General features: G+C 62.9%; 1 protein-coding gene and 1 pseudogene across 1 annotated transcript in view; one reads left to right on the top strand and one right to left on the bottom strand.

Annotated features, from left to right (window-relative positions):
• Window positions 1–10,633: 10,633 nt before the first annotated feature.
• The window catches only part of LOC114229160 (40S ribosomal protein S15-like), a 14,068-nt pseudogene continuing 2,843 nt past the window's right edge, over window positions 10,634–21,858 (bottom strand).
• The window catches only part of IP6K3 (inositol hexakisphosphate kinase 3), a 23,915-nt gene continuing 23,351 nt past the window's right edge, over window positions 21,295–21,858 (top strand). Inside the window, exon 1 of the mRNA XM_008160052.3 lies at window positions 21,295–21,380. The gene's annotated coding sequence lies outside the window, so the exon portion shown is untranslated. The remainder of the gene's footprint in view (window positions 21,381–21,858) is intronic.

Here is a 21,858-nt window from a genome sequence, read left to right as displayed (position 1 = left end):
CTCTGGGCAGCCAGCGTGGGAGAAGGCAGCCTGGGCTGTCCCCGCCTGTGGGTGGTGGCTGGTGCCCGAGCATCGCCCTCTGTCCTCCATCCGCTGGAAGCGGTGGGTAAATTGATGAAGGACCCGGAGGAAAACGAGCCCACTTCCGCTTTCTGTTTTGCAGGGGACTTTCCCTCCACCGTGTTTTTGTCCTGTTTTTGTCCTAAGCTGAGGGGGAGCTAACACAGGCCTTAGCTCCCTTCCTGTGAAGCTGGAGAGCAGGAGAGATCAAAACACGAAATAACAAGAGGCCCCACCAGCCGCTCTTTCTTTACGGTCCACGGAGCGCTAGGCCCAAAGGCCCCAGGGCGTCCTCAGATGGCCCAGATCCGGCTCCGGTTCCTGGAGGTGCTGGGACCCGCCCAGGCCGGTCCACAGGCCTGTCTTTCCTCTGACAAGCCGCCTCTGGGCCTGGTGGGCTCCGTTAAAGAAGGGGGGTGCTGGAGGGGGAGGTGGTACCTACAAATCTCGGCCCTGGGTGTCCACCCAGGAGCTCCAGGCCGCCTTCCGGAGTCGGCTCAGGAAAAGGTAAACACGGCCATTTGTCACTGACTGATCACAGGGACTGCAGCAGCAGCTGTTCCCTTAATTAAAACACCATTGACTTTGAGCCTCAAAAAAGCCCTTTGTCAAGGCAGGTGTGTGGACTCAGATCCATTATCCTGTCGGCCGCCCCAGAGGGAAGGGCAGGGAGTGGTGCCGCGAGCCGGCCCAGCTCTTCCAAACAGCTCTCAGCAGCCAAGCCAGCTCTCCGCCCGGCGCCAGAGAACACTAGAGACCGGGTCTGGCGAGGGTCCCCCCATCACCAGGGAACAGGCAGGGGGGCTGGGTGGGCAGCATGCAGTGGGGACCCAGTGTCCTTGGGACCCGCTCTGCCTTTTCTGGCCGGACCTCGGGCTACTTGCTTTATCCCAACAGCAGGGAAAGTGATTAAGAAATAAATTATTAAAATTAGCCCACTGAGGGCAGGAGGCCCATGTAGAAGGCACACGTGATAGCATTATGGCACACATGGTAAGTTACATATAGCCCACTGAATCCTCACAACCACCACTGGTGGGTGTGTTGTTAACCACCGTATAGGGGGAAACTGAGGCGCGGGGAACTCAGGGAGGTGAGGGAGCCGGGATTTGAACCCAGACAGCCCAGCTCCAGAGCCCATGTTCTCAGTCCTGCTCTCTTCCTCCAAAGAACAGAGGGGAAGCCATGCTCAGGTCTGCTGTGGCTTTGCCGGGACAGAATAAACCCGCCTTGGTCCCGAGGAAGAGGCCTAGGAGGCCCCTCTCGCCTGCCTTCTGGTCTCCCCGCTCTTGCCTAGGCCACGCCTCGCTGCCCTCACTCACTAGCCCCACACCTGCCTCTGAGCCTCTGCACTTGCTGTTCCGCCCACACTGCTGTTCCCCAGCTCCCGCCTTTCCAGACCACGTGCCGTTGGAGGTAAAGCTCCCCGACCGGCACAGCCTCCAGGGCCAGCCTCCTTCCTCTCCCAGCATTTCATCTAACAAGCTGTGCTCCGTTCCACTCCTTCCTGGACCTCCCCTGCAGCTGCCAGCCTGCCACCTGGCTCCCTGCCCGGGAAGCGCTGGCCCCCGGGGAACCGGCTGGACTGCCCGAGACTCCGTGGAGCTCGCAGGCAGAGAAGCAGAGAGGGGACCGGCCTTCGCAGACCAGGTGTGGGTTTCCCCGCGTGGGACCCCGGAGGCCCTGCCAGCCTCAGCATCCTGACAGCAGGCCCCTCCCCTCTGCCAGGCACAAGCCAGACACCCCAGGCCTCGAGCTGCCCGGGAAGCCCTCTGAAAGGGCACTTCTCTGCAGCCGGCTGAGGGAGAAAGGCAGGGAGGAGACTTCACAAGAAGGATGGGGTTTCTTCCTGCCCAAAGTGGGGGCAGGCCACGGTGGAGGCCATCCTTTCAGCCTCAGGGGTGCGACGGCGAGCATGGAGTGGGGAGGAGTGCCGGAGCGGGAGGAGCGGCGGGCTCGGAGGAGGAAGGAAGGGCAGACGCATCCCTGGGGATCGCAGCCCAATTTCTACTCGGCTTCTGTTTGCTGAGGAGACAGGGGAAAGTACAGTAATTTTCTTCAATGAAAACAGGCAACAGAATTCCCTTTGCCTCGTTCCCTTTGCAATTAAGCCCTTCTCTGTAAATGAAGTGATTTGGATTTCACGGGGACTAATTTAAGCACAGTGGAAGGGCCGCTGAACTTTCTGATTGCAAACACCAGCGCGTGCAAACCCCACACAGCAGAGCCAGGCTGGGGGGTGGCCCTGCCTGTGGCGGCCGCCAGGGGGGCTGAGGAGCCCGGGTGGGAGTCCACCTGGGCCCCCAGGTCCATCTGTGGACTCTCCCTCTCCCCCGCGCCAGCCTCCACCCCAGGCTCCCGCATGTGGAGGCGGCCCGGCCCTGGGCAGATCCAGGGCCCTCTGACACCCTTGGCGCCTCCTGAGCTGGTGGTGCCACGTTGTCTGCCTCCTGCCGTCCGGAGCTGCCGTCCAGGCCCTCTCCGCGGAGGGTGCCGGCCCGGCCCGGCCCGTGGCCGCTTTGACCGGTGGGAGGTGCCCGTTCTGAACCAGGTCTTGGAGGCCTTGCCACTTCCACTCCCACCCCTTGAGCCCGGCCCACCAAGTAAAGAGGAAACAGCTGCCCAGCTGCCTGTGGGGAGAGGGTGCCCGCCAGCCCCCGGCTGTGCCCGCATCCCAGCTGGCACACCACTGTCCCCGCCCAGGCCGCCCAAATGGCAGAATCCTGTCACACAACACATGGTGGTCGTGTTAAGCCACTAAGTCCCTATTGTTATTAAATTTTTAATTTGAAATAGTTTACAACTCACAGAAGATGCAAAACGGGGAATTTCTCCTGTACCCTTCACCCAGCTCCCCCCAGGGACGACCCCCCACGTAACCACGGCACAGTATCAAAACCCGCACCCGCACAACATTATTAACTCGGGCACAGACGTTACGGAGGCTTTACCAGTTTTAGTGCACGTCCTGGTGCGTGTGTGTGTGCGTGTGTGTGCGTGTGTGTGTGTGTGTGTGTGTGTGTGTGTGTGGTTCTATGGGATTTTATCACACAAAGCCACGGAGTTTCGGGCGGTCTCTTCCTTGTAATGGATGACTGACACAGGGACGGATGAGGTCCCCGGAGTGTGTATTACTCAGCATTTCTCAGTTGAAAGTGACAGAAACAGCTCAGACAGACTTCAGCGCCAGGTGACCCCACTGGCTCACATAAATCAATGAACTGAGAGGCAGGGGCTCGGGCCAGAGCAGCCGCCTCCAGGGGAGGGACATGCGGGGCCTGGATGCCGGCACCTGTTCTCAGAGGCTCCAGGACCCGGCTGCCACCCAGTGAGGAGGCCCCGGGGGGAGGGAGAGAGGGGAAGGGGCCACTGCAGGCCCGTCAGTGGACAGAGCAGGGGTCAGAACTGAACCCGGGCCTCCCTGCACCGCCGAGCAGGGGTGGGGCTCCGAGGTGGAGAAGAGAGGAAAGCCTAGCTCTCAGGCAAAACAGGTGAGCAACACGGCCAAGCCCGGGGCGCCAGCCCAGTGCGGGACGTGGCAGAACATGCCACGCTACACTCAGAGGAGTGGTGTGGTGGGAACCGTGGTCTGAGGGACAGGGGCAGCTCGTGCACAGCCGTCACCAAGGCCATTTGCCAAAATTCCTGGCACAAGGAAAGGTTAGACTCCCCCACTCTGAAACCAGGCGTGGCCACGGGCCTGGCTTTAGCCCGTGGGATGGGAATGGAAGTGACAAGTGGCTCTTGAGGCAGAAACGGGAGGAGCCGGGACGCCTTGCCTCTTCCCCTGCCGTGGCGTGATGCCCCAGCCGGGTTCCAGAGCGGCCATGGCTGGGCCCTGCACCCCAGCTGGCCCACCGTGCAGCAGTGTGAGCAAGAAACCCACCTATCCTAGATAATAAAAGGCTAACATGCAAAACGACCAGACCGTGGAACAACCAAACGGCGGAACGACCAGTGCACCAGAGGTGGAACGAAGGGAGGCCCCGGCTGGCAGCCAGCAGCTGCTAGGGACCCTACCTGTGCATGAATTTTGTGCACTGGGCCTCTAGTCTATAATAATAAAGTGTAATATGCTCATCAGACCAGACGTCCTTCCGGACGACCTTCTGTGAGGGCAACACGGGTCCCGGGTGCTGGAGGGAAGCCAGTGCCAGCAGCCAGGGAAGGAAGGCCTACTCTTGCATGACTTTCATGCATCGGGCCTCTAGTGTTGACACAAGCCACCAGGACTCTGGGGCGTTTGCTCCTGGCAGCGCCGAGAGACTCGGGTAAACAGCGTTGCCGCCTTCCCCATGGGAAGACGAGGCACGGGGAGTGCAGGAGCACGCCCGAGTCCTCCGAGCTCCAGCATCAGTCCCGGAGGCTGGGGGGGGGACTGGGCGGCTCAGGGGGGATGGGGTGGGAGGGGGCTGCCCAGGCCTGGGATCTTGGCACCATCCAGTGGGCTCCGTGGTAGCATCTGGGTCTCCCCGCCATGCAGTCACTGCACAGACGGGATCTGGGGTCCCCTGACGAGAAGGATAGAGCAGCAGCAAGGAGCCTCGCCCCACGTGGTTGTGCTGGGCCCACCCCCACAGCCACCCAGGAGGCCTCTGGGGTGTTTAGAGTGGAGGTGAAACCGGACACAGGGGTCCGAGGCCCCTGTCACTACTTGAGCCAAATTAAGCAGAGACAGGGTGGAATCCCATAGGAGTGTTTATCCCAATACTGCCGGCGGCATGGCGCCACCTGGGAATCCTGCTCTGACCCCCTCGCCAGTGGGCTGATCTCACACACACACACACACACACACACACACACACACGAGGGAGAGGACAGCTCCGTGCAGCTGCGAGCTGAGGCGTGACAGGGATGGGGAGGGCGAGCCTGCAGTCCGGCCTCCAGGAGCCAACGCCCGGTAACAGGGTGGCTGATCTGCGATGTTACACACAGCTCGGCCGTGCCTGGGGCCGGAGGACGGTCAGGCTCCTGAGAAAACTCCCAGAGGGCCAGGTCGGCACAGCCACCAAATCAGAGCGTGTCCTGTCCTTGGTCGGTTCTCGAAATGTGTTTATTTTCTGAGTCATGTACCCATCAGGCATCTTGTGTTTTCACAGCCTCATTTCATCCTCCATGTCCCAGGTCTGTGAGAAACCTCTGTCTGTGGTTGGTGAGGTGAGTAATTATTAGACAGCTGCGGCTCTATTCTCACTAGGCGCCCTCCCCACTGTCAGTTCCCCGTCGGTATCATCATCTGGTGCCGAGGAGCTTAGTTTTACCTGGAAGCTGTGTTGAGCTGCATTAGTCCTGGCCTGGGAGGGAGGGAGCCAGCTGGCCTGCCTGGACGCAGGCGTGGGAGAGGAGCCGGCGGGGCACGGCCAGGTCAGAGGCTGTAACAGCAGCCAGTGGAGGAGAGGCATGCGTGTCTGCAGTGTCCCATCCCCCACGGGGTCACGTGCACGAGTGGCTGCTGAGCCCAGGCCCTCTTGGGGCACAGAGTCCCAGGATCACATGGGTCCTGCCAGTGGCTGGACAGGGCTGCCGAGCTGCCAGAGAGGGAAGAGTGAGTGAGTGTGTGTGTGTGCGTGTGTGTGTGTGTGTGAGTGTGTGTGTGAGTGTGTGTGTGTGTGTGTGTGTGTGTGAGTGTGTGTATGAGTGTGTGTGTGTGGGTGTGTGGGGATGTGTGTGTGAGTGTGTGAGTGTGTGTGTGTGTGAGTGTGTGTATGAGTGTGTGTGTGTGGGTGTGTGGGGATGTGTGTGTGTGGGTGGGTGTGAGTGTGTGTGTGTGAGTGTGTGTGTGGGTGTGAGTGAGCGTGTGTGAGTATGAATGTGTGTGAGTGTGAATGTGTGTGAGTGTGAATGTGAGTGTGTGAGTGTGTGTGTGAGTGTGTATGTGTGTGTGTGTTGTGTGTGTGTGTGTGAGTGAGTGTGAGTATGTGTGTGAGTGTGTGTGTGAGTGTGTGTGTGTATGTGTGGCCTGCGCGCACACGCCCATGCACGCCTGTGCTCCGGCCTCCCAGTGCGGGGAGGGGGCTTCCTGGGAGACAAACACGCTCCACGTACTTGATCACATTTGCGGGTGCCACGCAGCTGGGGGACACGGCAAACACGCCAGATGACAGAGCTGGGATCTGACAGGCTGGAGCGGTGGGGTGGATCCAATGAGATGACACTTCACAGGGACAAAGGCGTTTGTCTCCTTTGTTTATTTAGTGTGCCCTGCCTCCGCGCCTGGAGGACCCTCGGCTTATGGAGGGAGGGAGCCGCCCGCAGGGCCCTCGGGGCCAGACCTGGGGTGGGCAGGCCCCTGAGGGGCGATGGCTGTGCTGGAGCAGCAGTGGGAGGCGGTCTGGCTGCACGGAGGAGCCCAGGCTGGGGCGGGTCCTGGGAGTCAGCGCGCTGAGGCGGGAACTTTCAGGCACTCGAGCCCAGCCCCCCGCAAGTCCACCCGGGAAAGGCCAGGATCCCCCGGGCAGCCTCTCGCTTTGAACATGTCCCAGCAAGACTCAGGCCTGGGCCTCCGAGGCCCCCCAGAGAGGCGGGGGACACACAGGTCAGCTCAGCCAAGAACTCTCTCCACTCTGCACCCCACACGGACAGGCCGGGCTCGGAGTCCCAGCAGCTCAGCCGGGGGTGGGAGGGAGGCCCCGCTCACTCTGACAGGCAGCCCCGTCCTCGGAGGGGTCTCTCACGGCCCCTCTCGGCTTTGGCTCGAGAGAAGATTCAACAGGAAGCTGGTCAGCTTCCTCCAAACACGGGAAGAAAGGGTTATGCTGGTTCCGAGGCCCCGGGGGCAGGGCGGGCCTCGGGAAGGCGGCCTCGGGGGCAAACCTCGGCGCTGCGGGCAGGAAGGCCCTCGCTGTTTTGAGTCTCGGGCTGCCGCGGAGCGAATGAGCCTCCATCACCGGAGGCATGCAAGCGGGGCCTGCCCGGGCACCAGCAGGGGTCCGGCGTGGATGCATGAAGGAGCCGGGTTGGAAGTTTTGCCCTGCACCGAAATGGCGCGCACCCGGCAAGCCTGCGGCTGACGGTGGCAGCACTCCAGCCGGGAGCCCTGACCGGAGCCGCTCCCTGGGGCCGCCGCCGTGGGACGGAGGAATGGAAGGAGCTTGAGGTGGCAGCCAGGGCTGAGGGTGCCTGGCATGCCCGAGGGTGGAGGGTGGCCGGGGTCATCCAAGGGCCGGGGAGAGTCCGTCCCCCTCACACACCCACAGGCTCCTCACCCCGCGTGTGGCCTGGTGCCCCCGGCGAGGCTGGATGCAGGAGGCCCCTCATGCCTGTCTGCCCTTGTCCTTCGAGAGGCAATCACGTCTGCTCGCCCGGCTCACCCCTCAGCACTGCTGAGGCCCCGTGGCAGCTGGTATTCACGGGCCGCCCGGCCACAGGCCTGCAAGAGGATGTCACCCCTGCCAAAGGCCCCCCACCCTGCCGGCGGCCAGCACTCCCGGGGCCCTGCCAGGCAAGTGGGGCGTCCGCCTGGCCCAGAGGGGACAGGAGCAGCAGGCACCCTCCCCACTAAGTCACCACAGATTCACCCACATCGCGGACAGGGCCCCGGCTTCCCCTCCCCTCCTTCCCTCTCCCTGTTGGGAGGAATGCTCCCTCCCTACCCTGGGCTGTGCCAGGAGGGCTTCCTGGAGGAGGAGTTAGTTTCCTGCAGGCTCAGGGAAGGTGTGTGTTCATGTGGGCAGCAGGGCCTGGCAGGGAGGTAAAAGCAAGATGGAGAGAGGGCGGTGGTGGGGGATGAGGGGCCTGCGACTTCCTGCCTGTGAGGCACACTAGGTGACACTTCCTCTGAGCCACGGGTTCCCCGTCTATACGACGGGGTGACACAGTACCAGCCTCACAGGTGCTGAAAGGACTGAACAACATAATGCACCTGGTACACAGACAGACGGTGGTGATGGTGATGAAGAAGAAGAAAATGTGTGACTCCAGCGGGTAGGACTGTGAATAAACGGGATGTAACCAGCATCCAGACTTCAGCTAATTTCAGAGAACTTTCCTACGAGGCAGAAGCTTCTCCGCCCGGAGCAGGCTGCTCCGTGAGGTGGTGAGCTCCCTGTCCTCAGAAGCAGGCCAGCACCCAGGCCCTGTGGAGAGCTGCCTGTGCAGGGAGGGGAGGCTGCAGGGAGTGTGAGGGTGGCCAGCAGGGGGCAGCAGCTCAGCAGGGAGAAGGGAGGCAGCCAGAGAGGCCCTGGGCCGGCCTTGCTTTGGGGCAGAGAGGAGCCCGGCCACAGGTTCCGCCCAGACTGAGGCATGCCGTGCAGGGCAGGCCCGAGTCCTGACCCCCGGGAGCTGGGCTGGGTGACAGGGAAGGGGGGCGCCGAGGCTTTAACGGAGGAACCCCAACACTGAGCACGCGGTTGGCCTGAGGGGCTCTGGGCAGACAGGGGAGGCCAGTGAGCGGTGCCGGTCCCAGGAGACGAAGGTACAGGCCTCCGGCGGCCAGAGCTGGCTGAGGACAAGGAGACTGGATCAGGGCGGTCCCGGGACTCTGCGGTGTCCCCGACTCGCATCCCAGCTGCACAGCCAATGGAGAGCCCCAAAGGGGTGCTCCTCCCTCTTCTGCTCCAGGACTGAAGAGCGCGGGCTGCGGCAGGCTGCTCTGGGAGAAGGGGTGCGCTGGGGCGGGGCCGGGCACACAGGGGAGAGCTTGATACATCCCCTGCCGCCTGCCTGGGACACAAAGCCCCACCCACCTCGGTTGGCTGTTGGGGCACCCACCTGGGGCCGAGGTGGGTGAGGGGTTCACCCCTCCACTCAGAGAGAGCAGCCACAGCCCCAGACTGCCCTGGGGAAGAGCTGACGTGTGTCACTCCTGTCAAACCAGACTCAAATGTGGCCCCGGTGGCTCTGCCAGGCCAGCCCTGCAGGAGGGGTGCAGCTCACCCCAGCACCTCCCTCTTGGGAGAGTGTGGCTGGGCAGGGCAGCAGGAGGGAGGGGCAGGCGGAAGCAGGAGGGGAGGGGAGCCTCCTGGTCTGGGGCCCTCTGGCACCTGCTGGGAGAGCGATGGGTCGGGGGAGGCGGGGGAGGGGCGATCGGGCCAGCAGCGTCCAGCGGGGAGCTTGGGCTCCGGGGGCACCGGGAAGGTTCCCTGACAAAACCAAACCAGAGCAAACCAGTGAGCCCTCTCCTAGGAGGAGGCTGACCCGCCACCATTAGATCCCTCCCTTAGCTTCACCCTTGTCCTTTCCTACGTGCGGGCCCATCAGCCTCGCCAGCAGCAGATTTGTCCCAGGAAAGGAGGAGGCAGAGCATCCGGTGAGGAGGCCGAGTTGGTGGGGAGCGGGGGAGGGGGAAGGGGGTGTCCAGGCTTTAAAGACAATGTGGGGGGGGAACATTCCTGTGTGCAGAAAGCAAGACCGAACCCTCCACCCAAAGACAACATTTGCACATGCACACGCCCCACATGTGTGTAAACCTGTGCACACATGCGTGTGTGAGAAAGTACACACACAAACATGCACCCACCACTCTCACCCTCCGGGTGCTGCACATGACATGGAACCCAGGAGAAGGAGACTGGGCCCAGGTGACCCGAGGGAGCAGGGAGCTGCCGCACTGCCCCTCCCGGCAGGCGCCAGGCGTTGCCCGGAGCGGCACCCCACCAGGAAGTGCTTTCTGACTTAGGGTCCGTGCGCCGCCAGTGAACACGTATGGAGAGTGTGCAGGAAGCTGCGGGAGCCCTGGAGCACCTGAGAGGTGGAGAGGCTGACCCCTCATGGAGGATATGCTTCTCACGCTCACGTCTGCCCCCAGCGTCCTCAGCCCACCCCCCTGCGCGGCTCTTCCCGGGGCGGTAGCTGGGCAAGGCCGCCTCCTTGGTGCCTCTGTCCGCAGACTTGGGGCCTCTTCTTTTCCTTTCCTTCCTGTTTCTTTTAAACTGTAGTGAAATATCGCCCCCTCCTTTTCAGGTCAGTTTCCTTTTTTATAGAAGTAACAGGTGGAGATGATTTATGAAGACAGAGCAGCGGGCGCCGCCCCACCCCAGGCCTGCTCTCCCTCCCGGGCCCCTCTCTGCTCAGTCCGATTTGTGCATAGCGTGCATACACTACAGATTCGTGATTTTCCGTTCTGGGTTTTACCGGCTGACTTACTATACAAGATCAGAATTTAACTTCCCATTAAGGTTCAACTACCCATCGCCCCTTCCCTCCCCACCTGCCTCGGTACTTACACATTTCATTAAATCATCCCCCTGTTCATATTACTGCTCCAACACGTAAATATTATTCCCGATGAGTCATACAGCGTCTCAGCATCAGATTTATTTCCTACAAAACTTTCTTTGGTGCTTGTCGGTTTCCTGAGATTTATGTGCCGTCATCACCCGCCCGTGCTCTGAGCGGACTTTCCGCCTCCCCTGGAGCCGGTCCCACCCCTCTGGTGACCTGACCAGGCTGAGGGCTCGCCGAGCCTGACGGGCCTTCGGCCCTGGCTCCTCCCAGATGGAGGCCCGTGGCCATGTGCCTCGTCACTCAACTCCTTGGGTCATGTCCTCATTTCGGTGGAGGGCACCCTTGAAGAGCTTCTGGCTAAGGCTGCCTGGGGATTACGTCTTTTTTAGGTAAGTCTGTGCTTTAGTAGCTACTTGAGAGGGATGAAGCGGGAGGAGCGGGCAGCTCCGATGCCAGGCCGGCTCATAGGTGATGGAGAACTCACCCCGTCGTGGCCAATCAGCTCAGGCTCGACTTCCTGGTTGAAGGTCTTGCCGTTACACGCCCAACACGCTGCCCGCCATCTCCGGCAGGACGAGCGCGTCCCGCAGGTGCGTCCTCACCACGCCTGGCTTCCCCGTGGGCAGGGCCTCCCCAGCCCGGCACAGGCGCTTCGGGAGAGCTGCTTCCTCGCCTGCGGGGCGCCGGCGGGTGCTGTACAGCTGCAGCAGCTGCTCCCAGGGGCTGAGGCCGCGGGCGGAGAGCCAGGCCGCGGTAGGAGAACTTGGGGAAGGTCCGCTTCTGCTCCACTCCTGCCAACTTGCTGGGTCTTGGAAAGGACCGGTTAGATCTTTCGACACCTTTGTGGTAGACAGCTGACGGCCGCCAAAAGCCACGCTCCCTCCCTCCGCGTGCTGGAGTGGCTGCCTGCTGGCCTGTGTCTCTCACCTTCCTCAGCAGCTCAGCGTGGCTGGGACGAGAGCCTGTCCCGGAACACGTGTGGACGTGACGCTGGCCCCCCCGGACTGGCCATTGGCCTCCCTCCTTGTCTGCAGAGCCTGGGCTTGTGAGCCAGCCTTGTCCCTGCAGGCTGGGGCCCTCTCCTGCCCGGTGCGGACACGGCACAGGGCCAGCCCGGAGCCGCAGGGGCACTGTGGGCCTCCCGCTCCTCCGTCAGGGGTGCATGGCTGTTGTCTGACCTCCCCGCTCTCCTGGAACCCCTGGCTGCAGGCCCTCCCCAAAGCGGGGAGCGGGGCGTCCTTGGTCACCACTGTGCGTCTCTCCATCTCCCAAAGCTGTGTCTCCTGCAGTCCCCTCCTCGCCTGTTCTCTGTCCTGTGGGCACACAGCTTTGACCCGGGGCAAAGGTCCACTCCACTGTGTGGATTAAATGGAAGCGTACCTCTGACTCATTTTTATAAATCACATTAGAGGCCCAGTGCATGAAATTCATGCACGGGTAGGCTCCCTAGGCCTGGCCGGCCATCAGGGCCAATCAGGGCCTTCTGGCTGCCAGCTGGGGCCTTCCTTTGTTCTGCACTGCCCCCTGGTGGTCAGCGCACGTCATAGTGGGCAATCTGTCTCCCAGTCAAACTCCTGTGGGGACAATTTGCATATTAGGCTTTTATATCTATAAACTAGAGGTCCGGTGCACAAAATTCGTGCAAGAGTAGGCTTTCCTTCTCCCGGCTGCTGACACCAGCTTCCCTCCGGCACCTGGAACCCGGGCTTTCCTCCAGCTGCCAGCAATCAGTCAGGACCCGGGCTTCCCTCATAGCCCCAGCTTTCATCTGGAAGGACATCCAGAAGGACATCTGGTCTAATTAGCATTTATTATAGATAATAAAAGCATAATACGCAAATCGACCAAATGACGGAATAGCATAATGACCATGCTATGACACGCACTGGTGCCAGGCCAGCCAAGATGGGTGCAATGCGATTGGTCACGGGCACCGCCATCGCCCCACGATTACCCTGCAGAGGGAGGCCCAGGCAACCTTCTGTGGGGCAATTGATGGGGGGGGGGGCTCTGTGATTGATAGCCCCAAAGAGGGAGGTCCAAGCCACCAGCCAGCAGGATCTTATCTATAGACTAGAGGCCTGGTGCATGAAATCGTGCATGGAGGGGGGGGGTGTCCCTCAGCCCAGCCTGCACCCTCTTGCAATCCTGGACCCCTTGGGTAGGGTCCCTAGGCCTGGCCAGCAATCAGGGCCTATCGGGGCTTTCCTTCTCCCCAGCTGCCAGCAGCTGGCCCTGCCCCTGCTGCTGCCACTGCTTGCCATCTGTGGGGCACTTCCCCCCTCCCCCACCACGGTCGCCTCCCTCTGCCAGCAACAGGCGTGGGGTACGATTGCTTGGCGGACCTGGGACTCCCTCTGCAGGGCAATTGCCCCGCCTCTTTGGGGGCAATCAATTGGGCAGGGTTGGCAAGGGGGCTCCATGATCGCCCCAAAGAGGGAGGCCCAGGCCACCCTCTGCACATCAATCGATTGCAGAGCCCTGGCCAGGAGGGTGGGCCTCCCTCTGCTGGGCAATTGATCTGTGGGCCCCGCGATCGATCGCCCCACAGAGGGAGGCCCAGGTCACCGGCACCACTGTGGTGAGTGGGCGGGGCTGGCCAGCAATTGCCCTGCAGAGGGAGTCCCAGGCCCACCAAGCAATCGTACCCCACGCCTGTCACCTGCAGAGAGAGGTGACCCATGGTGGGGGTGGGGGGAAGTGCCCCACAGATGGCAAGGAGTGACAGCAGCGGGGGCAGGGCCAGCTGCTGGCAGCTGGGGAGAAGGAAAGCCCCGATAGGCCCTGATCGCCAGCCAGGCCTAGGGACCCTACCCAAAGGGTCCCGGATTGCAAGAGGGTGCAGGCCGAGCTGAGGGACACCCCCCCTCCATGCACAATTTCGTGCACTGGGCCTCTAATCTATAGGTAAGATCCAGCCCAGGGCCTGGGAGGTGGCAGGTGCCGTGTGGCTGATGGATGAAGGAAAGACCAGGAGACAGGATCCTCTCCCTTCCGATAGCTCACCGGCTGGGTGCGTGGAGGCTGCAGGTTGGAGGGAAGGGAGAGCAAGTATACCGACAGGCTCCTGCATCAGAACTCAGAAAGGGGCAGAATGCTGAGCGGGAGGGCAGACAGGTGAGGGGCCGCAGAGAATATGAGTGGTGCTGGGGGTGAGGGAGCAGCAGCTTCCTGTGAGTGTCAGTGCGAGACGGAGAGTCCAGACCTGCCCACCTCGGGGGGTGGGGGGTCACCACCACAACCGGGGTGGCAGGGGCGAGGGGAGAGGTGTGTGAGGAGGGCTGTGCCTTAGGGAGCCCAGGGTGCAGAGACGCTAGGGCGGAGGTCTGCAGAGGGCTCAGATCCCACAGCTCCGACACCAGTGGCCCTGCGCTGGGCAGTGCAGCCAGCAAGCGGCACCCTCCATGGGCTGCGGGGCGGAGACCCAGACAGTGCCCAGCAGAGTGGGACCCGCCTTTGATGGGGTTCTCAGCCTGCTTGGCCATTTACTGGCTGTAGAGTCTTGGACTAGTTACTTACAGTCCCTGCGACTCCTTCTCCCCCTGTAACACGGGAATAACGGCCACATCTGCCCCCTCCACCTTCTGCACCCCTGTCACCTCCAACCTCACAACTGCAAAGCTCTCGCTGCCCCGCTTCCACCTTTGACCCCAGGCCGACTGCGGCTGTGCAACCTGAGCGGCCGGTGGCACAGGGTCCCCCACGCAGAAGGGCCTGCACCTGGTTTAATGCTCTGCTGTCGCCATCCTGAAGTTCTTCGTCATTTTATTTATTTATTTTAATATGTACTTATTGATTTCAGAGAGGGAGAGAGAGAAACATCAATGCTGAGAGGGAATCATTGATTGGCTCCCTTCTGCACGCCCCCTACTGGGGATCGAGCCCACAACCCAGGCATGTGCCCTTGACCAGAATCGAACCCAGGACCCTTCAGTCCCCAGGCTGATGCTCTATCCACTGAGCCAAACCAGCTAGGGCATCTTCATCATTTTAGAACAGGGTCCACCATTTCATTTTGCACTGGGCTCTGCAAATTATGTAACCAGTCCCGTCCCCAACAGTCAGTTCCCCACTCAGTAACAAAAGCAATCATGTTAAAATTGAAGTCACCACATTCCTCCTGGGATTAGAATTGGCTTCTATCCACCCAAAGTAGAAGCCAAAGTCCCTCTCTCTCTCTCTCTCTCTCTCTCTCTCTCTCTCTCTCTCTCACACACACACACACTCTCTGACCACTGACCACATTTCCTACCACTCTCCCCTCCTCCCTCTGCTTGGCCTCCTCCTTCCTGCCCCAGGGCCTTTGCACTGCCCTGCCTCTCCAGGGCATCCTCTGCCCCACTGTTTCCACTGCTACGACCTTACCTCAAGTCTCTGCTCAAAAGACACCTCTCAGGGAGGCCTTTCCGAACCTCCTTGTTTAAAATGGGACTCCCCATTCTCCCGGCCTTCCCCACTCTGCTTTCGCTCTAGCACTCACCACGTACCCTCTATTGGTTTACTTGTTCTAACTCCGTCCCCCAGGTAACATGCGGAGTCTTGTCGATTGTGTTCCCTGCTGGGGCCCCGCCGCCAGATCTGTGCCTGGCACACAGGAGCTCAGTAAACGCGTGTGGCATGCACAGCTGATTGAACAAGAACCCCATGGGCTCCCCGTGAGCCTCTGATGGGTGACAGGCACCGAGCACTTAGTGTAGCGCACAGTAGGTGCTCAGGAAAGTGAGTGCGGCAGGGAGCATTCACATCCTGTGTGACACCAAAGTGAGCCCCGGGCTGAGGCAGGGCGGCAGATGACATGCGGGAGCCAGGGAAGCGGAGCTCACCTGCGGCTCAGTCTAGACCAGCCCCACCCGGCGCGGCCCCTCCCGTCAGGTCAGCGGGGCTGCCCTTCCCGCCTGGCCCTGGGCCACCGGGCTGCCCAGTCCCGGGCCTGCTCTTCTCTGCCGCCGCAGAGGGCTGGGAAGGGCACCGAGGAGCCAAGGCCGGAGCCCGGGACGGCGGGGCCAGCCTGAACGCGGCCCAGGCCCTGCCCTGTCTGCCTGGAGGCGCAGGCAGTGGTGGCCAGTGAGGCTGAAACAGGGCGAGAGGGGACGGAAAAGCTTGCAGGGCCCTGTGGGGTCCCCGTGGCCAGGTCCTAACTATGTCCTGCTGCTGCAGCCCCCTCCCCCCGGGGGGCCCAGGATCTCAGTGTCCCCCGGGCTTCTCGGCGCGGCAGTCAGAAGCCAAGCGTCCGCTCCTTCATCTGTGGAGCCGGGACAACACAGCACTGCCCACAGGTGGCTGGGCCTGCAGCTGGGGTTCGTGGTGGGGCCGCGCCCGGCACACCAGGGCTCCCCGCCCCCCGGGGGCCCTCCGGCTCCTCCGAGTGCCCTCACTGTTGCAGCCCCCGGGCCCTCAGGGAACAACTCCCTGACCACCGACCTCCCGGCCCTGCCCACGCGGAAGGCTGTCAGGGACAGGCGGGCAGGCCGAGGATGGACGGCCACTCCAGCCCCGCGGACCCAGCTCAGCAGAACCAGGGCCGCGGTAATGGGCTGGCGGCCCCCAGCTGCAACTAACTTCATTTTCTGCCAAATGAAATGAGCGCCTGCACTGGCTCACACGCACTTATTCAATTACCTTCTTGGCCCTGAAGGACTCGCAGAGAAACAGGCATAACTAAGAGGCATCAGCAGCCCCGGGCGGTCATCCCTGCCCATCACCCAGGCCCAGCCCTGACCTTCCTGCCGCACAGGCCCGCGACCCGAGTGTCCCAGTCCCCCGAGTAGATCCTCCCTGGCTCCCCCCGCCCACCTCTGACAGTCAGTCTCCGGCAGATCTGGGCCCCGCTGGCTCCCCCTGCCCGGCTGGGCTCTGGGGAGCTGGCCCTCCGCAGGCCTCTGGTTCCTCATCTGTGAAACACGGAAAGGTCGGTGTGAGCTGGCAAGTAAGAGGCTGTGGTCCTAGCTCCAGGGTCAAAATGTGAGCCTTCCTGAAAGGGAGGAGAGATCAGGGTCCCCTCCCACCTGCCCACCCACCCTCTGCAGCGCCCCGAGATTTCCAGGAACGCCACGCCTCCTATGCCACGTCCCCTATGCCACGTCTCCTATGCCACGCCTCCTATGCCACGTCTCCTATGCCTCCGCGCCATGAGATGCTGTTCCCCTCACTGTTCCCTCCATTCCCTCTCTGCCTGGGGCTCCGATGCACCTTTGAGGCCCACCCTGGGAGCCCCGCCCCTGGGGAGCCTGGAGCCCAGCCCCCTCCCCCCAGGCAGGAGGGTTAACCTCTCCCTCCTCAGCTCCCACAGCACCTCTGTGGTTCCTGAGGGTCCTGCATCGGGGGGACAGTCCCAGGCCCAAACACTGTGGGCCACTGTCCCCGTAACCACGTGGGGGCCTGGGTCTGAATTCGGGGTTGGAAAGGGTAGCCCCTGTGGCCCTCCCTGACTGAGGCCATCCCATCCCCGAGGCCTTGCTACATTTGTAATGACAACAGCAGCCAGTGTTGGGAGGCCTCTCGGACCCTGTGCTAAATGCGTTTTACCAGCTTTCTGTCATTGAAATGCCACAATAACCCTGAGAACATGACCCCGCTTTGCCGATGAGGAGACAGGCTCAGTGAGACTAGCATGCTTGTCTGAGGTCACAGCCCCAGGAAGTGGCAGCATGCAGCTCTGAGAAGGTCCTCTCCCCTCTGCAGCCGCGCCGCTCTCTCCGCTCCTGTCAGCTGGAAAGATGGCAGCAGGCGGCCTCAGGGCCTGTCCGCTCGGACGCGCTAGGAGTTCATTTCTTTCTGGTCGCTGTCCGGCCCCCAATCCCACCAGCACCTGGCTGGCTCCCGACGTGCTCCCAGGACGGTGGGTGGCATCGCAGCCTCCTAGTCCTGGGAGCCCCGCTGACCTACAGAGGGCTCACCATTGGCCCCGCATAGTCTCCTCAGATTCTGGGGTTCCCTGGGGCAGGTGGAGGCCAAGGAGTAGGAAGTGGCTTCTGTGCGTGGCCCAAGGGGAGCCAGCAGGAGCCCAGTCAGACCCCGGCCAGGATCCAGGCTAGAAGTTCCCAGGTGGGGTCAGGAACCGGGGACTCTGCTGGGCAGCCGCCAGCCTCCTCTGACTGTGAGGGGCTGGACAGCGACCCCCCCGCAGCTCACACTCCATCCTGGCTTCCTAGGGAGGGAGGTGGCTTCCTAGGGAGGGAGGAGGTGGCCCAGCCCCAGGTGGCTGAGGGCACTGCCATCCAGGGAGGCTCTGGGCCACTCAGGGGAAACTGGGGATGCAGGTGAGTGAGTTCAATGCATCAACCATCTCTGGGAACTTGCTGTGGGCACCCAAGGCTTGTATGAGGTCCCTCAGTGCCCAAGGCTCTGGGCAGAACCCTCTACCTGCCCTCCCCAGAGCCCCCATTCCCAAAGACCCACTAATTAGGACACACCTGTCCAGCCCCAAATGCTCCCCCGAGTTGAGGCACTCACACCCACACTTGAATGAATACTTGTACAAGTACACAGTCATGCTGGTGCACGCATGTGCACTCACACTTGTGCACCCATCCATACTTGACACTGTGCACACACCCACGCTGGTACACACATGCGCACTCACACTGCACTCACACATGGCTGGACACAGCAGAATGAGAACAGGGAGCATCAGCAAAAAAACAGAAACAGTAACAAGAGAATGTGAGAGAGAAAAGAAAAACCAGAAACAGAAATGGACCGCAGAAGAAATAGGACCAGGCAGGAAAGCAGGGAGACAGAGAAGTGTGGGTGCCGCCAGACGGAGTGCGCTCTCCCTCTGCCTCGCACCTTCACTCCGCTCTTGGAGGCCTCGCAGGGCAAGGCCAGGGAAGGCCGTGTGCCCCGCTGGGGCCCCGCCGGGGGAGGAGGGCGGCCACGCTGTGTACCCAGGGAAGGGAGTGATGACATGCCCTGGAACTGTCGTCTGGAGAGTGGAAAGCTGGGTGTGAGGGCCGCCGGGGGAGGGAGCGGCTAAGAAGGGTTTCACAGCGCAATCAGGCCAAGGCTTCCTGCCCCCGGGAAGAGGGAAGGGGCCGGCCCCTGCTGGAGTCCTCCAAAGCCACAGCAGGGCGAGGGTTGAGGGGAAGCCGGGATGCAGGCTGAGTTCACACACTGATTCACCCACCAACGGTACAGGAGCCTGCCTCTGTGCTGGGCTGGGGCCCAGTGAGCAGACTAGGCGGAGCCGTCCTTGAGGAAGGGAAGCCTGCAAGGAGCAGACATGGGCCCTGGGAGTGCCACTGCGTCTGGGACAACGGACGTCAGAGACCAGGGAGGGCTTCTCGGAGGAGGTGATGCGTGCTGGCATCTGAAGGGCGAAGAGGAGTGAGCCAGCTGGAGCGGTGAGGCCAGGCGTCCCGGGCAGAAGGGCCCGTGCAAGGTGTGGCTGGGCCGCGGGGCGGTGGCGGGCGCGCTGGGAGGGCTCTGGGCTGTACTCTGAGGACCAGGAGGCACTGGAGCGCATTAAGCAGGGAGGTGAGGTGGCCCGAGTTGTTTCAAAGGACCCTCTGGGAGAAGGGATTGCAGGAGTGGGGGGAGGGGGGGAGGGCGTTGTCCTCGCTGTGGGAGAGGGAGGTGGTGGGTAGAGCAGTGGCTGTGCAGATGGGTGCGGTGACGAATAAACTGCCCAGAAGGCAGCAGTGAGGGGGGAGGTCCCAGACGGTCAGTCAGGCTGGGGCGGGAGAGGCTAAGGGGAGCCCCAGGGGGCTAGCCCACCCCTTCCCCCCAGTGGCTGGCGTGTGCTCATGAGCCACGGCCGCCTCTTCCTGCCTCCAAGTGGTGGCATCTCCGAGCTGGTCTGGAATGTTCTGTCCACACAAGAGCCAAGCTGGTCAGGGCGATTTTCTGGTGGAGGGACGGGCCAGGCCCAGGTGGGCGGGAGCTGTCCCGGGCAGAGGGGGCCCACGACACGGCTGTGGAAAGAGGCTTAGCACATGTTGCAGGTGATTCCGAGCTTCGGAAAGTGACCGTGGAGGGCACCTGGCCACGGGCGGGACAGAAATAAAGTGGCCTTTGATTGTGTAACAGGAAACGCCAGGTGGCCGCTGGCCCGTGGCAGCGGGGCTGGGTGTTATTTACGTCTCGGATCACATATTAGGGGCCCGGAACTGTTGTTAGTGAATGGATAAGAAGTCAGTGTGGTGTCCGGCTCTTCACAGCAAAACAGAAACCAGGTGCTGGCACGTGGCCTGACCCTCCAGCCCTGGCCCAGGCTCAGCCCCTCAGCCCCTCACTGCCACCCAGCTCCGGCGGAGCCCTCCCCTCCGCACCCCGAGGGCCGCCGGCTCAGCCAGTGGTGGTTCTGGGGCTCCCAGGACTTTCCCGGCCAGGTGGGGAGGGGAGGGGGGGGCAGGGGAAGGAGGCCACGCCTTCTTTTCCAGGGCCAGGCTGGGCAGTGCCAGGGACCGAGCAGGCAGGAGGCTCCCGGGCAGCCTGGTGAAATGCGACCTTCCGCCTGGCTGGGGGGGGGAGGGGGACATGCATGGGATCCTCCACTCACTTTAAACCGGGCCTCAGGACACCAGGACCCCCTCACATGCCCGCGGGCGCGGCCCTGTCGGGGTCGGGGGAGGACGTGGGGCGGGGCATGTCCGCCACAGGAAGGGCAGCTGGGCGGGGGGCGGGCAGGCCCCTGCGGTGGCCGCCCCAGCACACCTTGTACTCTGCTGCTAAGAATCTGTTGCGCAGCTTGTGCGGTGCCAGGCCGGAGGGGGTGCAGGCACACCGGGCGGACAGGGGCCAGGAGACCTGGTACTCGCCCTGCGCACACCGGCCCCTCTGCTCCGTGAAGGGCGTGGGGCAGAGGCTGCCTGTGGAGCGAGCTCTCCTCGGACACGGACACGGACACGGACACGGACACGGACACGGGAGATGCCGAGAGGGGGAGGGGAATGGCAGTGTGGCTCGGAGCTGGAGCGGCAGTCCAGGGCCCTGTGAGAGCCAGCAGGCGGAGAAAGGGGGGGCACGGGTGTGGCTCAGAGTCAGAGGCTGGACCGGACCAGGGGGCCAAAGGCGGCCGAGCCCCGAGGCTGCTGCTGAGCTCTGGGGCCCGAGAGCCACACAGAGAGCAGGAGGGGACAGCCGGGCGGGGGCACCGGTGCCAGGGCCCTGCAGCCACAGGGCAGGGTAGTAGAGTTTCCTGAAGGGCACCCTTCAGACCCCCAGCACGTGGTCCAGGTCACCCAGGCCTGAGCTGTCCCTTGGCAAACCCCTGTCCTTCGCCTCTGCTCCAGCTGCCCTGCCGGGGGCACAGACCTCATCTAACCGAGGCGGACGCCTCACTGCCTTCCACCCACTGCCCTGCCCTCAGACCAGGCACCTGGAGTCACACCCCCTGATGCCGCCTCCGCCTGCTCTCCTCCCAGCAGAGAGGGCTCCCAGCACTCACCGGCCCCTCTGTCACCCCACCCCTCGCTGCCTGCACGCTGTAGCCCCAGGCCCCCCTCTGGGCCTCTGCAGGCTCCCGTACCCAGACCACTCTTTCACCCTCCCCCAAAACCCAACGTGGTGCTGCTCCCTCCAGAAAGCCCTGCTGCTCCCCGATAAGCAGGTGAGGGGTCCCCCTCAGCCCACCACCCCTCCCCCACCGCCACCCAAGACTGCAGCCCCCTGGCAGCAGGCACTGCCGGCTCCTGGGCCAGCCTGTCTTCAAGCTGCCTGGCTGCCTGGCCTGCTGCACCACTCTCCTTCTCCCTGGCCCCTGGGCCCGGGGACAACCCCCAGGGAAAGGCAGAGAGGGGGGGGACGAGGGTGGGGCAGGGAGAGGGGGAAGGAGAATGTGACCCCCACCCTAGCCTTGCCTCATCACTAGGGATCAAAACATAACCGGGGGCCTTGGCAACCGGCCCTTGGCTGCCAGGACCTGACCTCAGCCGGGCAGCGGGCGGCCCTCCCCCGCGGCCCACTCCCCTCCCCCTCCGCCTCTGTCCCTCCTGCCCAGGGCAGCTAGTACCAGCTGGCAGCGGGGCGTGCCAGGCCTGCCAGCCCAGGGTCAGGTGACCTCCCCGCCCCGGCCCCACAGCCTGGCCCTCTGCGCAGACCTCTCCACGGTGCCACCGTGGACAGTGACTCCTCCACCCCAGACCCGGGAAGGCCTTTGCCCGCCGCCCGCAGTAGGCGCTGGACCCTCCCGCCACGCTCTCCCGGAAGGAGCCCTGGTGAGTGCGGCCCTGGAGGAGGCATGGGCACGGGCTTGCTGCCCCGATGGTGCCACCAGTCTGAGGGGTGGGCCTCGCCTCCATCCAGGCTGATTAAGCATCTGCCCGGGGAGGTGGCAGTGTGTCTGTGTGTCTGTCTGTGTACGTGGGGGGCAAGTTCCAGCAGTTCAGCAACACAGAAATTCTGTCATTTGCTTTTCTCCCATCTTGGTCCCCTCCCCCAGACTAATTCCAACCCTCTGCTTCCTGGGGCCCCAGCAGGAAGGCAGGGTGTGGGGGTGCTGGGCTGAGCAGGGGGAGGGGGTGCTGGACTGAGAGGGGTGGGGGTGCTGGGCTGAGAGCGGGGGAGGGTGCTGGGCTGAGCAGGGGTGAGGAGCTGCTGGGCTGAGCGGGGGAGGGTGCTGGGCTGAGTAGGGGGGGTGCTGGCCTGAGAGGGGGGAGGGTGCTGGGCTGAGTAGGGGGGAGGGTGCTGGGCTGA

This window comes from Eptesicus fuscus, chromosome 10 (genome assembly GCF_027574615.1).
Source record: "Eptesicus fuscus isolate TK198812 chromosome 10, DD_ASM_mEF_20220401, whole genome shotgun sequence".
NCBI classification, from domain to species: domain Eukaryota; kingdom Metazoa; phylum Chordata; class Mammalia; order Chiroptera; family Vespertilionidae; genus Eptesicus; species Eptesicus fuscus.
The sequence above is the reverse complement of the archived record's forward strand: the minus strand, read 5'-3'. Positions and strand labels throughout refer to the sequence as shown.